The 14,322-nt window shown below is 36.7% G+C and overlaps 1 protein-coding gene and 1 long non-coding RNA gene across 3 annotated transcripts in view; one reads left to right on the forward strand and one right to left on the reverse strand.

Moving 5' to 3' along the window:
* Window positions 1-14,322, reverse strand: part of LOC131997321 (mucin-2-like) — a 148,816-nt gene that overhangs the window by 127,500 nt on the left and 6,994 nt on the right. The window lies entirely within an intron of this gene.
* Window positions 6,702-7,554, forward strand: LOC131997322 (uncharacterized). Its single transcript, XR_009398191.1, has 2 exons — window positions 6,702-6,955; window positions 7,326-7,554. It is a non-coding gene; the product is annotated as an uncharacterized LOC131997322 (long non-coding RNA).

Below are 14,322 nucleotides of genomic sequence, written 5' to 3' on the forward strand. Positions count from 1 at the left end.
GGTATTGAAACTACACCTCCCCAAGGGAGAGGGTATTGAAACTACCCTTCTCCAAGTGATAGGGTATTGAAACTACCCTTCCCTAAGGAATAGGGAAGCAAAACTACCCTTCCGTAAGGGATAGGGAAGCAAAACTACTCTTCCCCAAGGGATAGGGTATTAAAACTACCCTTCCCCAATGGATAGGGTATTGAAACTACCCCTTCCCACTGGATAGGGTATTGAAACTACCCTAAGGTATTGAAACTACCCTTCCCCAAGGGATAAGGTATTAAAACTACCCTTCCCCAAGGGATAAGGTATTGGAACTACCCTTGCCCAAGGGATAGGGTATTGAAACTACCCTTCCCGAAGGAATAGGGTATTGAAACTACCCTTCCCCAAGGGATAGGGTATTGAAACTACCCATCCCAAAGGGATTGGGTCTTGAAACTACCCTTCTCCAAGTGATAGGGTATTGAAACCACCCTTCCCCAAGGGATAGGGTATTGAAAATACCCTTCCCCAAGGGACAGGGTATTGAAAATACCCTTCCCCAAAGGATAGGGTATTAAAAATACCTTTCCCCAAGGGATAGAATATTGAAAATACCCTTCCCCAAGGGAGACGGTATTGAAACTACCCTTCCCCAATGGATAGGGTATTGAAACTACCCCTTCCCAAGGGATAGGGTATTAAAACTACCCTTTCGCAATGGATAGGGTATTGAAACTACCCCTCCCCAAGGGAGAGGGTATTGAAACTACTCTTCCCCAAGGGAAAGGATATTGAAATTACCCTTCCCTAAGGAATAGGAAAGCAAAACTACCCTTCCGTAAGGGATAGGGAAGCAAAACTACTCTTCCCCAAGGGATAGGGTATTAAAACTACCCTTCCCCAATGGATAGGGTATTGAAACTACCCTTCCCACTGGATAGGGTATTGAAACTACCCTTCCCCAAGGGATAAGGTATTGAAACTACCCTTCCCCAAGGGACAGGGTATTGAAAATACCCTACCCCAAGGGATATGGTATTAAAAATACCCTGCCCCAAGGGATAGAATATTGAAAATACCCTTCCCCAAGGGATAGGGTATTGAAACTACCCTTCCCCAAGGGAAAGGGTATTGAAGCTACCCTTTTCCAAGTGATAGGGTATTGAAACCACCCTTCCCCAAGGGACAGGGTATTGAAAATACCCTTCCCGAAGGGTTAGGATATTAAAAATACCCTTCCCCAAGGGATAGAATATTGATATACCCTTCCCCAAGGGATAGAATATTGATATACCCTTCCCCAAGGGAGGGGGTATTGAAACTACCCTTCCCCAAGGGAAAGGGTATTGAAACTACCCTTCCCTAAGGGATAGGGAAGCAAAACTACTCTTCCCCAAGGGATAGGGTATTAAAACTACCCTTCCCCACTGGATAGGGTATTGAAACTACCCCTCCCCACTTGATAGGGTATTGAAACTACCCTTCCCCAAGGGTAGGGTGTTGAAACTACCCTTCCCCGAGGGATAGGGTATTGAAACTACCTGTCCCCAATGGAGAGGGTATTGAAACCACCCTTCCCCAAAGGGATAGGATAGAAAAACTACCCTTTCCCAAGGGATAGGATAGAAAAACTACCCTTTCCCAAGGGATAGGGTATTGAAACTACCCTTTCCTAAGGGATAGGGTAACAAAACTACCTTTTCCCAAGGGAATAGGGTAACAAAACTATCCATCCCTATGGGATAGGATATTGAAACTACTTTTCCCCAAGAAATGGGGTGGTAAAACTATGCTTCCCCAAGAGTATTGAAACTACCCATCCCCAAAGGAAAGTGGCAGCAAAACTATCCTTCCCCAAGGGAAGCTAGGGCTAGGGTAGAAAAACTTCTCTTCCTCAAGGGATAAGGTAGCAAAACTACTATTCCCCAAGAGATAAGGTAGCAAAACCACCTTTCCCCAAGGAATGGGGTAGTATAAATACCCTTACCCAAGGGATAAGGTATTGAAACTACCCTTCCCCAAGGAATGGGGTGGTAAAACTACCCTTTCCCAAGGGATAGGGCATTTAAACTACCCTTTCCCAAGGGATAGGGCATTTAAACTACCCTTTCACGAGGGAAAGGGTACTGAAACTAACCTTCCCCAAGAGAATTGATATTGAAACTACCCTTCCCCAAGAGAATGGGTATTGAAACTACCCTTCCCCAAGAGAATTGATATTGAAACTACCCTTCCCCAAGGGACGGGGTATTAAAATTACCCTTCCCCAAGGGATAGGGCATTGATACCACCCTTGCTCAAGGGATAGGGTATTGAAACTTCCCAATGGATAGGGTAGCAAAAAAAAAGTATTTTGACCTTATTCCGGCTAGTTTGGCTACATTCCTCAATAAGGTTTCTTCATCACCTCTGAAGGGTGGGCCTATAATGTAAACTTACATTTTGCTTTTGTTTTCTTTCTTGGAACAACTTAATAAATTGATTTGAACTTCTCCATAGATTTGCAAGTGGCAGCTTATGGAAGTGGCATATCCACTTTTAATCTTGTATTTCCTTTTTTTAGCATTTATCAGACATTTATATTCCACACGTGCTTACATTGACTTGTTAATTACACGTTGAGCTAACATCGTAATTAGCCTTTTAAATTTTTATTTAAATCGTGATAAGTTTTTCTACTCGATAAAATTCTATAAATTATCACATTTTTTCACATATATTTTTTTCTATATATATTAAATAATCGCAATAAAAAAACAACATACAATAAAATTATTACAACATCAAGTTACAAAATCGTACAAATAAGGGGAAATAAAAGTTGTAATACTGCGGTTATCGATGTTGTAATGAGATAAAGGCCCAGGGATTGTCTACTGAATGTCTATGGTCATCGTAATGCCAGTGCAGACTTAACCCATTAACGCCTGACCCTCGATTCCCTCGTTCGATTTTAATGGAATTTCATTTTATCATTACTTCGATCATTTATATTTATATAGTATTATTTTTTTTAATTAAAAATTTAGAAAAAAAATTTAAAAAAATAAGTTTTGAGAAAAATTTTTTTTTTAAACTTAAGGTGTGTGTGATGAATGGGTGAATTACAGAGTTACCAAAGTTATTCAAGAAAACGACCCTCAATAAGCATTTGCGTGTATAAAAAAATGATTATAATACAAACGTAGTGCTTTTATCTTTTTAACTCCTTGAAGTATTGTATTTTTTCTGTACACTCTTAATAGCCTACCACTGTAGTCAAGAGTTTCGAAATACTAATTGAAAATCACATTAACTGTCAGTGTCAACAACAAACATAAACAATGTTCACTTATGCTGTCACTTTAGAATGTACAATCACCACGAATAGGATGCAGATATCAGATTTTAGAACTTCAGCACAACACATACAGGCTGGCACCCAATTAGACAGGCAAAGAGACAAGAGGACAGACTAGACAAGCCACCAACCGCATGGAACATTTTAATCTAAATCAAATAAACTTTTATTATAGACTCGTGGCAAGTTATACAAAAACCAGTTTTCTTTGTCTCTACCATTTTACAACATCTAGGCAAGAAAATATCATAAAAATTGTTATTTAGATATTTTATAATTCTAAATCGTAAAATCTCTCTAAAGGACGTGCTTTTGTATAGATTTTCATTCATTTCATTCATTTTGTTTGCTTAACAGATTATTAGCGTAACCGCTAAATGAAATATGACGTCAAAAGCTAAAAAGTTGCTTGAATATTTCAACACTTAATATTTAAGAATTTAATAAAAATTAATTAAATGCTGTGTAAGTCACAACCCCAGGCGAAGGGGGGACTATTAAAAGTGTCAATCAAATAATTGAAATTGACAGTTGTGATGTGTTGGCGTTTATTTGAATGATTTCGTGGTCAGCGAAAGTGATATACTCAATGTTGAATTTTTTAATGCTTTCAATTAACGATTGTCTGTGCGGCAATTTGAAATTTATTACATTTTATTAGAGACACATATCAAGTTAAAGGCAGTCATACAAAATAAAGCACTTAAAATTTTGACGTTTTCTTAGCTTAAAATAAAGTAAAAAAAGTCATTTTGGCAAAATTAATTTGTTGGTGGAAAGGGGCCTTAAGAAAAAAAACGGAATAGTTGTTGTTGCTTTACCCTTAGGCATAAACATATGTTTAGTTAGTTGGTGCTTTGACAACAACTACAGCTTGATGAGAATATATAGGAGATAACGGTAACAGGCGAGTCAGAGATAGAGAGAGAGTGTAAAACATGAATAGAAAGAGAGAGTGTATAACGTAAATACAGACAGAGAGAGAGAGAGAGAGTATAACATATATAGAGAGAGTATATTGCATAAACAGTAACGATTGCAGGTGAGTATTAATGCAACACATGGACATTTAAGAAAGAACTTCCGAAAAAATATTCCCAATGCGTCAGATGACATTACATGGAAATGCTTTTGCTTCAGAGCCATGATAACGGCCTTTATTATATAATATATATATATATATATATATATTTATTTATTAGTCGTCTTAGTAATCTATATTTATAAGAGTTGAGTGACTGACTGATTGCTGACTGATGACTGATCATCGCCCGGCGCAAACGGCCAAAGCTACAATCATGAAATTTTACACGAATGTTGATCTTGAGTCAGGATTCACTGAATAAGGTTAAGCCAAGCGATCAGCCGTACTTGGCATTGAGAATGTCAACTTGTTCTCTTTTAACATTCAGCATTTGTTTATGTTTTCTCCTATATGATGACATTTCCAGTCGCCAGATTTGACATCCTTAATGATGTTCATGGGGCCTATCCACTGTATGTTTTCGCTTGTGACCTAACCATCTATCAGGATTCACTAATAGAAGGTTAGGTCACATGCAAAACACAAAGTGGATAGGCCCCATAAACATCATTAAGGATGTCAAATCTGACGATTGAAAATGTCATCATATAGGAGAAAACGTAAACAAAGAATGAATGTAAAAAGAGAACAAGTTGACATCCTCAATGCCAAGTACTGCCAAATATTAAAAAAAAAGTATATCGGCTGATCGCTTGGCTTAACCTTATTCAGTGAATCCTGACCATCTATTAAAATTTGGCATGTAGATACAAGAAGGAAATATATAATGGGTTACTAAATGATGATTGGAGGCGTGAGATAAGATGGGATTTGGTGATATTCGTACGTTAAGGTACTAAAAAGTACGAAATGGTTTATGTTTGCCCAGCGACAACGGATAGGTCCAAAAAAGGGTACGAAATAGGTGAAGTGCTAAAACTTCGAAATTTGGCCTAAATGATTATTGTTGCGAAATAAAGGGGCTAGATAGAAAAAATATGAAAATTAGTACTGGAAACGGGAGAAACACACGTTTACTACCGTATTTGGTACCATTTCGTACTTTCTTTGCAGATTGAAGTAGAGCTCTGAAATCTAACATGTAGGTTCAACTAGGAAATATATGTTGGCCGACTAAAAGTTTTTTTCACAAATCGCACATTTTGATACAAAATGATACAAATCGTACATTATGGTACTAAAACGTACAAAATGGTACTTTTTTTACAGCCAGAGCTACAGCTCTGAAATTTTGGATACAGATACATCTTGGCAGTATGTATCGGGCGACTAGAAGATTTTTTTTTAAATTCGTAAATTTTAGTACTAAAGCGTACAAAATGGTACTTTCTTTACGGATTGAGCTACAGCTCTGAAATGAAGAATGTAGGTACATCTTGACCTATGTATCGGATGACTAGATTTTTTTTTTTGATATTCGTACATTTTGGTACTAAAACGTGCAAAATGGTACTTTCTTTACAGCCAGAGCTACAGCTCTGAAATTTGGGATACAGATACATCTTGGCAGTATGTACCGGGCGTCTAGAAGATTGTTTTGATATTCGTACATTTTGGTACTAAAACGTACAAAATGGTACCTTCTTTACGGATTGAGCTACAGTTTTCAATTTTGGAATACAGGTACATCTTGACCTATATATCGGGCAACAAAATGAATTTTATGATATTCTTACATTTTGGTACTAAAACGTACAAAATGGTACTTTCTTTACAGACTGAGCTTCAGCTCTAAAATTTGGAATACAGGTACATCTTAGCAGTATGTACCGGACGACTAGAAAATTTTTTCCAGATTCGTTCATTTTGGTACTAAACCGTACAAAATGGTACTTTCTTTACAGACTGAGCTACAGTTCTGAAATTTAGGATACAGGTACATCTTGGCAGCATGTACAAGATGACAAGAAGATTTTTTGAAATTTGTACATTTAGGATCTAAAACGTACATAAGGTACTTTATTTACAGATTGAGCTAAAGGTCTTAAAATTGCGATACAGTTGCACCTTAATATTGGTTGTACCATCGAGGGCAGCGAAGCGACCTGGTATATACTTGTTTACTATATAATAAATGTAATTACTCATAATTGACGATGTAAGATAAATGTTATTGCTTACAAAATGTTGAATATGACGCATTTTAAATCACATTTAACAGTAACAACAAAATTATGTCAATAAGGCAATAATGACGTCCATAGACTTTTAAATACTAGTTAAGCGAACAAAAACCTTCTTATCAGTTAATTTCATGTACTATATTTTACAACGCTCATTTGTTATAAATAAAACTTAACGATAAAAAGAAAGGCAGTGTAATATTTTTAATAGGTACACTTTAAATGTAAATATTAAAAATATTACAGTAAGTCGCAAAAGCCGTTGCTTTTTTTTGCATAAAGATAAGGCTACATCCTTGTGACGCATTTAGTAGAAATCCCATACAAAAGTAGTTTTTTCTAAAAACCAATAATTAGGTTTTTTTTCAAATTTCAATGATTCATGTGTCAAGGCTTGACTATTATAGTAGAGTGATTGTTTTGACAGAAAACTGAGACACGCCCAACAAAATAACTACTCTGATAAGAAAGGTAAATCATCCTTGTATGCGTCTTTTCGTACACCCGTCTGTCCGTCCATCCAACTGTCTTTTGACCCATTCGTTTGTCTGCTTGGCCATCTATTCATTTGAACGTCCCTCCGCCTATCTTCAATCGGTCGGTCCGTCCATCTATCAGGCCGTCCTTCCATCCGTCTAACCATCCATTTCTCTGTCCGTCCACCGTCCGTTCATTCTTTCTTACCTACTACTGTACATTTTTCGCATCCATTCATTCATCGTTTCGCTTTATGGGTCAACCACAAAATTATTACCGGTACTCAAGGTAAGTGACTTTTACAAAACAATAATAATAATTAATAAATGTGATTTTTTTTTTTGCTGTCCCGTTCAATTTGTAGTTTTGTCATTAATGTCACATTCCGCTGCCCCGTATCACCACTGTTGATGATTCAAAACCTAAAGAATTGAAAGTGAAATCTTGAACAGCTAACGAATGTTGTTGCATTTAGGACAAGCATGTGTTTAAATTTTGCAATCAAGGCTTAAATGCCAATAACTAATTAATGAAGCTATTAAGAGAAGTCAAAAAAAAAATTTATATAAAAAAAATATATATTCTTAAAGGTGGGAGAGGATCTTTTAATTTGTTTGCGAAAAATTAATAGATAAAAAATTCTATAAAATAAAAATAAAACAAGTGAAAACGTGCTAAGTTCGGCCGGGCCGAATCTTGGGAACCCACCACCATGGATTCTGCTAAAAATTTATACAAAATAAATTTAGTTTCTTCTTCAAACCAGCAAATATTAAAGATTCTAGGAACCCAACAAGGATGATCGAGAGACCGGTTTACATCGGAGCTTTATCAGGTTATGGATCGATTTGGTCCGGAACACCGCATGCGAAATTTTAGCCAAATCGGACAAAAATTGCGGCTTGTAAGGACTCAAAAGAAGACAAATCGGGAGACCGGTTTATATTGGAGCTATATCAGGTTATAGACCAATTTGGACCCTACTTAACACAGCTATTGAAAGTCATAAGAGAACCCTATATACAAAATTTCAGCGAAATCGGACAAAAATTGCGGCATCCAGGGCCTCAAGAAGCCAAATCGGGGGACCGGTTTACATGGGAGCTATATCAGGTTATAGACCAATTTGGACCCTACTTAACACAGCTATTGAAAGTCATAACCGAACACCACAAGCAAAATTTCAGCCAAATCGGACAAAAAATACGGCTTCTAAGGGCTTAAGAAATCAAATCGGGAGATCGGTTAATATGGGAGCTATATCAGGTTATAGACCGATTTGGACCGTACTTGGCACAGTTGTTGGAAGTCATAACGGAACACCACATACCCAATTTCAGCTAAATCGGACAAAGATTGCGGCTTGTAAGGGCTCAAGAAGTCAAATCGGGGGATTGGTTTATATGGGAGCTATATCTAAATCTAAACCGATATAGACCATTTGTAATCCCCGAACGACCTAAATCAATAATAAGTATCTATGAAAAATTTCAAGTGGCTAGCTTTACGCGTTCGACCTCACTTTACTTCAATTGGCTATGACAGAACATTTGTTCCACTAGCCGAACGTAGAATAGCGTTCCAAGCGCCTCGATCTAATGTGTTCATTCTTAAATCTTTGACACCAAGTTTCGAGGTGTCTCCCACCACTTGGTCTTTCCATCGGGTTATTGGTCTTCCCGGTTTGCGTGTACCTTCAAAAGATTTCTTTGCTGGAGCTTCTTCATCCATTCTGACAACATGACCTAGCCAACGCAGCCGTTGTATCTTAATGCTATCGTCGTCATACAGATCGTGGTTCATACGTCGCCTACATTCTCCATTAACGCAAACTGGTCCATATATATTTTACGAAGAATCTTTCTCTCAAACACTCCAAGCACTGCCTCATCTGCTTTCACAAGTACCCATGCTTCAGAACCATATAACAGCACGGGTAATATCAGTGTCTTGTATAGTATAAACTGCTTACTTAGGCCAAAGTAGCATCAGTTTGCCAGTTCGACCGCTATCATGATTCCGACAGACGTATGGGCGAACATGGCTAGATCGACTCAGAATGTCGAGACGATCCAGAATATATACACTTTATGGGATCGCGGATCAATGTTTCGAGGTGTTACAAACGGAATGTCTAGATAAAGATACCCCCATCCTATGATAACAATCTATCAGCACCTAAGTTCAGAGTCTTTTAGCTGCGAAGTCGTTCATTGACATAGTATATGATCCATATCTAGTTATCTTCTTTACGCACGCTATCACTTGTCGGGCGTAATTTTAGTACCCTCTCTATTGGAAAAGGGTAGTTTTAGCAACCATTCCTTTGGAAGGGTAGTATTAGTAGTCTTTCCTTTGGGAAAGGTTAGTTTTTGTACCCTTTCCCTAGGTAAGGGATAGTTTTCGTACCCTTTCCTTTGCGAAAGGGTAGTTTTAGTAACCTTTCCTTTAGGAAAGGGTAATTTTAGCAACATTTCCTTTGGGAAAGGGTGGTTTTACTACTCTTCCCTTTGGGAAAGGGTAGTTTTATCAGTCTTTTCTTTCGGAAAGGGTAGTTTTAGTACTCTTTCCTTTGGGAAAGGGTAGTTGAGTTACCGTTCTTTTGGGAAAGGGTAGTAACCTTTCCTTTGGGAAAGAGTCATTGTAGTACTCTTTCCTTTAGGAAAGGGTGGTTTTAGTACTCTTTCCTTTGGGAAAGGTTAGCTTTAGTAGCCTTTCCTTTGGGAAATAGTAGTTTTAGTACTCTTTCCTTTGGAAAAGGGTAGATTTTGTAACCTTTCTTTTGGGAAAGGATAGTTTTAGTAACCTTTCCTATGGGAAGGGGTAGTTTTGCTAACCTGTCCTTTGGGAAAGGGTAGATTTAGTAACCCTTCCTTTGGGAAAGAGTAGTTTAAGTACTCTTTCCTTTGGGAAAGGTTAGATTTAGTAACTCTTCCTTTGGGAAGGGGTAGTTTTACGAACCTTTCCTTTGGGAAAGGGTAGGTTTAGTAACCTTTTCTTTGGGAAGGGGTAGTTTTACTAACCTTTCCTTTGGGAAAGGATAGGTTTAGTAACCTTTCCTTTGGGAAAGGGTATTTTTAGTAACCTTTCCTTTGGAAAAGGGTAGTTTTAGTAACCTTTCCTTTGGAAAAGGGTAGTTTTAGTAACCTTTCCTTTGGGAAAGGGTAGTTTTTATACTCTTTCCTTTGGGAAATGTTAGCTTTAGTAACTTTTCCTTTGAGAATGGGTAATTTTTGTAGCCTTTCCTTTGGAAAAGGATAGTTTTAGTAACCTTTCCTTAGGGAAAGGGTAGTTTTAGTAACCTTTCCTTTGGGAAAGGGTAGTTTTAATACTCTTTACTTTGGGAAAGGTTAGCTTTAGTAACTTTTCCTTCGGAAAAGGGTAGTTTTAGTAACCTTTCCTTTGGAAAAGGGTAGTTTTAGTAACCTTTCCTTTGGAAAAGGGTAGTTTTTGTACTCTTTCCTTTGGGAAATGTTAGCTTTAGTAACTTTTCCTTTGGGAATGAGTAATTTTTGTAGCCTTTCCTTTGGAAAAGGGTAGTTTAGTAACCTTACCTTTGGAAAAGGGTTGTTTTAGTAACCTTTCCTTTGGGAAAGGGTAGTTATAGTGCTCTTTCCTTTGGTAAAGGTTAGCTTTAGTAACTTTTTCTTTGGGAAGGGGTAGTTTTAGTAGCTTTTCCTTTGGGAAAGCGTTGTTTTAGTAATCTTTCCTTTGCGAAAGTGTATCTTTAGTAACCTTTCCTTTGGAAAGGGTTAGTTTTACTAACCTTTCCTTTGGGAAAGGGTAGTTTTTGTAACCATTCCCTCGGGAAAGGGAAATTTTAATACGCTTTCCTTTGGAATGGTTAGTTTTAGTAACTTTGGGAAAGGGTAGTTTTAGTAGCCTTTCCTTTGGAAAAGGGCAGTTTTAGTAGCCTTTCCTTTCGGAAAGAGTAGTTTTAGTAGCCTTTCCTTTGGAAAAGAGTAGTTTTAGTACCCTTCCTTTGGGAAAGGGTTTTTTAGTAACCTTCCCTTTGGGAAAGGTTAGTTTTAGTATTATTTCCTTTGAGAAAGAATAGTTTTATTATCTTTTCCTTTGGGATGGGGTAGTTTTAGTAGATTTTCCTTTGGAAAAGTAATGGTTTAGTAACCTTTCCCTTGGGACGGGGTAGTTTTAGTAACCTTTCCTTTGGAAAAGGGTAGTTTTAGTACTCTTTCCTTTGAGAAAGTTTAGTTTTAGTAACCTCTCCTTTGGGAAAGGGTATGTTAAGTACCCTTTCCTTTGGGAAGGGGTAGGTTTAGTACACATTCCTTTGGGAAAGGGTAATTTTAGTACCCTCTCTATTGGAAAAGGGTAGTTTTAGCAAACCTTCCTTTGGGAAAGGGTAGTTTTAGTAACCTTGCCTTTGGGAAAGGGTAATTTGAGTACCCTTTCCTCCAGGCTTCAAGACTTTGCAGAAGGGTTGTTGAACATACTAAACTGACAGTAACTAAATGACACTATCTTCACCCCCGAACCTTCCGGTGGTCTAAAAAAAAGTTAAACGAATTTTGTATTTTCGCAAGCTTCCTGTATTCTTTTTTCGATAGTTTTATTGCATGATGTATCGATAATCATATTGAATGGCATTAAAAAAAAACACACCTAATGTAGTCTATGGGAGGGCGTGCATGTAATTGACGCAAACCAACCACAAACAAATGCTTACGCGGCACCTTCGCAGTAGATGCAATTAATGTCAGCTGTTATTTCAATGTGTTTAATTAATTAATCGCCAACAGTTTGTTCAATTATTTGCTACCAATGCAATAGTGTGGCTATTAACGCCTTAAACAAATTGAAACTTTTTTTCGGCTCCATAGACCAAACTACAATTTATAAGGCATTTTAATTGAAGTGCTCAAAAGGAGAGAGTTTGGCTGGCCCACACATGCACACACATAGAAATAAACCAAGACAAAAACAATTGTAAAAATCAATTAAGCTTGGCGTATATGTAATGGCTGCTGCTACAAGTTTGCTTGTCTTTATTTTATAAATAAATCTCGTGTTTAATACATTTTGATGGCATGTTGGATTCAATAATAATTATAATAGCAGCAACAAATAAAAGACGAAACTCGAAGAACAAAAAATTCGTATAATCATCTAAGTGACGTCAATGGAATTAATAATGGCAGCAATATTGACAACTAAATGGGTGAGAGTGAGGGAGAGAGAGAGCGAGAGAGAGGACATAACGGCGATTAAAGAGCAAGAGAAGCTAAGTTAAGCTTATTAATTGATACTCTATTTGAAAATCATATATGTATGTATGTACATATGTTCGCAGACTAACGGACGGACAGCATGAGAAACAGACATTTTGCAAGGGTCATGCTGTATATGTAGAATCATGCCGATTAGTGCCACTAGTATAAAAAAATAACAATAATACGTACTATTACATACAAAAGCCATAAGCAAGCAATTAATAACAGAAAAAATGTTTGAATTATAATTACCCATGATGGAAGGTCATTCATGCATTTTATAATATTTTTAAGGGAATTATGTGGTTGTAGTTTTTTAGTTAATCACTTAGTATCATATTTTCCATTCTCAAGGTAAATGAGGACAAATCACAAAACACTTTTTACGATTTTTTTACATATTCTTTTACCGGCAAACATTTGTGAGGTTTAAGAACGAGCTTAGGTTGGAATTTTGTTTTGAGAGAATTTTAATAGATTTATTGCTTGTAATTTAACCACATTTTTTTATTAGATTAAGGCTTATATTATATTTTTTTTTCAATTTTTGTGCTTATTAAATTTTTTTAAATAATAGGAGTCGGCATATTTTGACATTCTTTGGCATAATTAAGGGGGCCTTTTCACTTTCAGATTTCGGCAATTGGCGTAAATTTATTGATTGGCACTTTCTTGATTTTTTGAAACTTAAAGTTTTTCGCGTTGAAAATTTAAAAAATAAACCACTTTGTTTTTTCTGTTGTATTTATTTTTTTTTTCTAATCAAGACACCTTTGCTAACATTTTTTTTTTTGTTTTTTCATGAAGAAATGAAAAGTAATGTTCTTACACCAAAATATCATTCATTCTTGCTATGAAACTTGTATACACTCCACCATAGATCATGTTCAACCAACTTTTCGCAGTTGATTTTCTATAAAGCTGAATTTAGAGAGATTCTTTCACCAGGTTCAACTATAATTCATATGTACATAGTGATGGATAAATGTTATTGGTTGAGTAAAGAATAAGACGGGACTTTGGAAAAGGGTAGTTTTAGTAATTTTTCCTTTGGGAAAGGAAAGTTTTAATAGCCTTTTCTTCGCGAAAGGGTAGTTTAAGTATTCTCTCCTTTGGGAAAGGGTAGTTTTAGTAACCTTTCCTTTGGGAAAGGTAAGTTTTAGGAACCTTTCCTTTGGGTAAGGGTGGTATTAGTTGCTTTTCCTTTGGGAAAGGGTAGTTTTAGTACTCTTTCCTTTGAAAAATGGAATTGTTAGTACCCTTTCCTTTGGCAAAGGGTAGTTTTGGCACTCTTTGCTTTGGGATATATTTGATTGGTTGAGTAACGAATAAGACAGGACGGAATTCAACGCTTGCCGCGCCACATGTTGCCATGTTAATAGGTCTGGTCGCGAACTTTTCCAGTAAAAATTTGCAGGAGAATAAAAACAGCCTTTACTCTCTTTTGCTTTTTATTTGAATTAAACAGCTGAATTTTATAAAACAGCTGTTCGATGCTGCAAATTTCTTCTGGGTAAAAACCTCCAGTAGAAATTTGCAAGCTCTCAATTACCAAACATTCAAAATTTTGCACGCTCTCACGCACTCTCCCGCTCTCTTCTGCTGGCAAAAAAATACGCGAACGACTTCCAATAACAATTTTTGCAAATTTGCACATATTTTTGAGTACGCGAATATTAGAGTTGGGTTTGGGGTGGCTCCCCAGATACCTCGATCCAAATTTTAAAGACCGATTCCTACTCCACGCCCATATAGCAGATTTCAGATTATCACCAATCAGTCTATATATCCGTGGTCTTTAGGGATTCTGCACCATACGCCCAAAAACTTTAAAAATTTAGCCCATAAAAAGACTAAAACCCCCTTCTAATAGGGGTATGCTTTGTTTTCTTCTATATTACCTAAACACACCACTGTGCTTCGCCTACAAATGTTTTTATTAGTTGATGTGAAACCCATATCATGAAGATCATGCTTTGGTGGTTAGATCAAGCATTAGATTAGATATTTTTTCTTTAATGTAAAATAAAACTCGTTTAAGTCACATTCTATTAAATTTACACAATTTTCAATTTGAAACTCAATAGCACTTCAAAAACATTAGCAGCACCCACCACAAAACTGCCACTG

Source organism: Stomoxys calcitrans, chromosome 4, assembly GCF_963082655.1.
Source record: "Stomoxys calcitrans chromosome 4, idStoCalc2.1, whole genome shotgun sequence".
NCBI classification, from domain to species: domain Eukaryota; kingdom Metazoa; phylum Arthropoda; class Insecta; order Diptera; family Muscidae; genus Stomoxys; species Stomoxys calcitrans.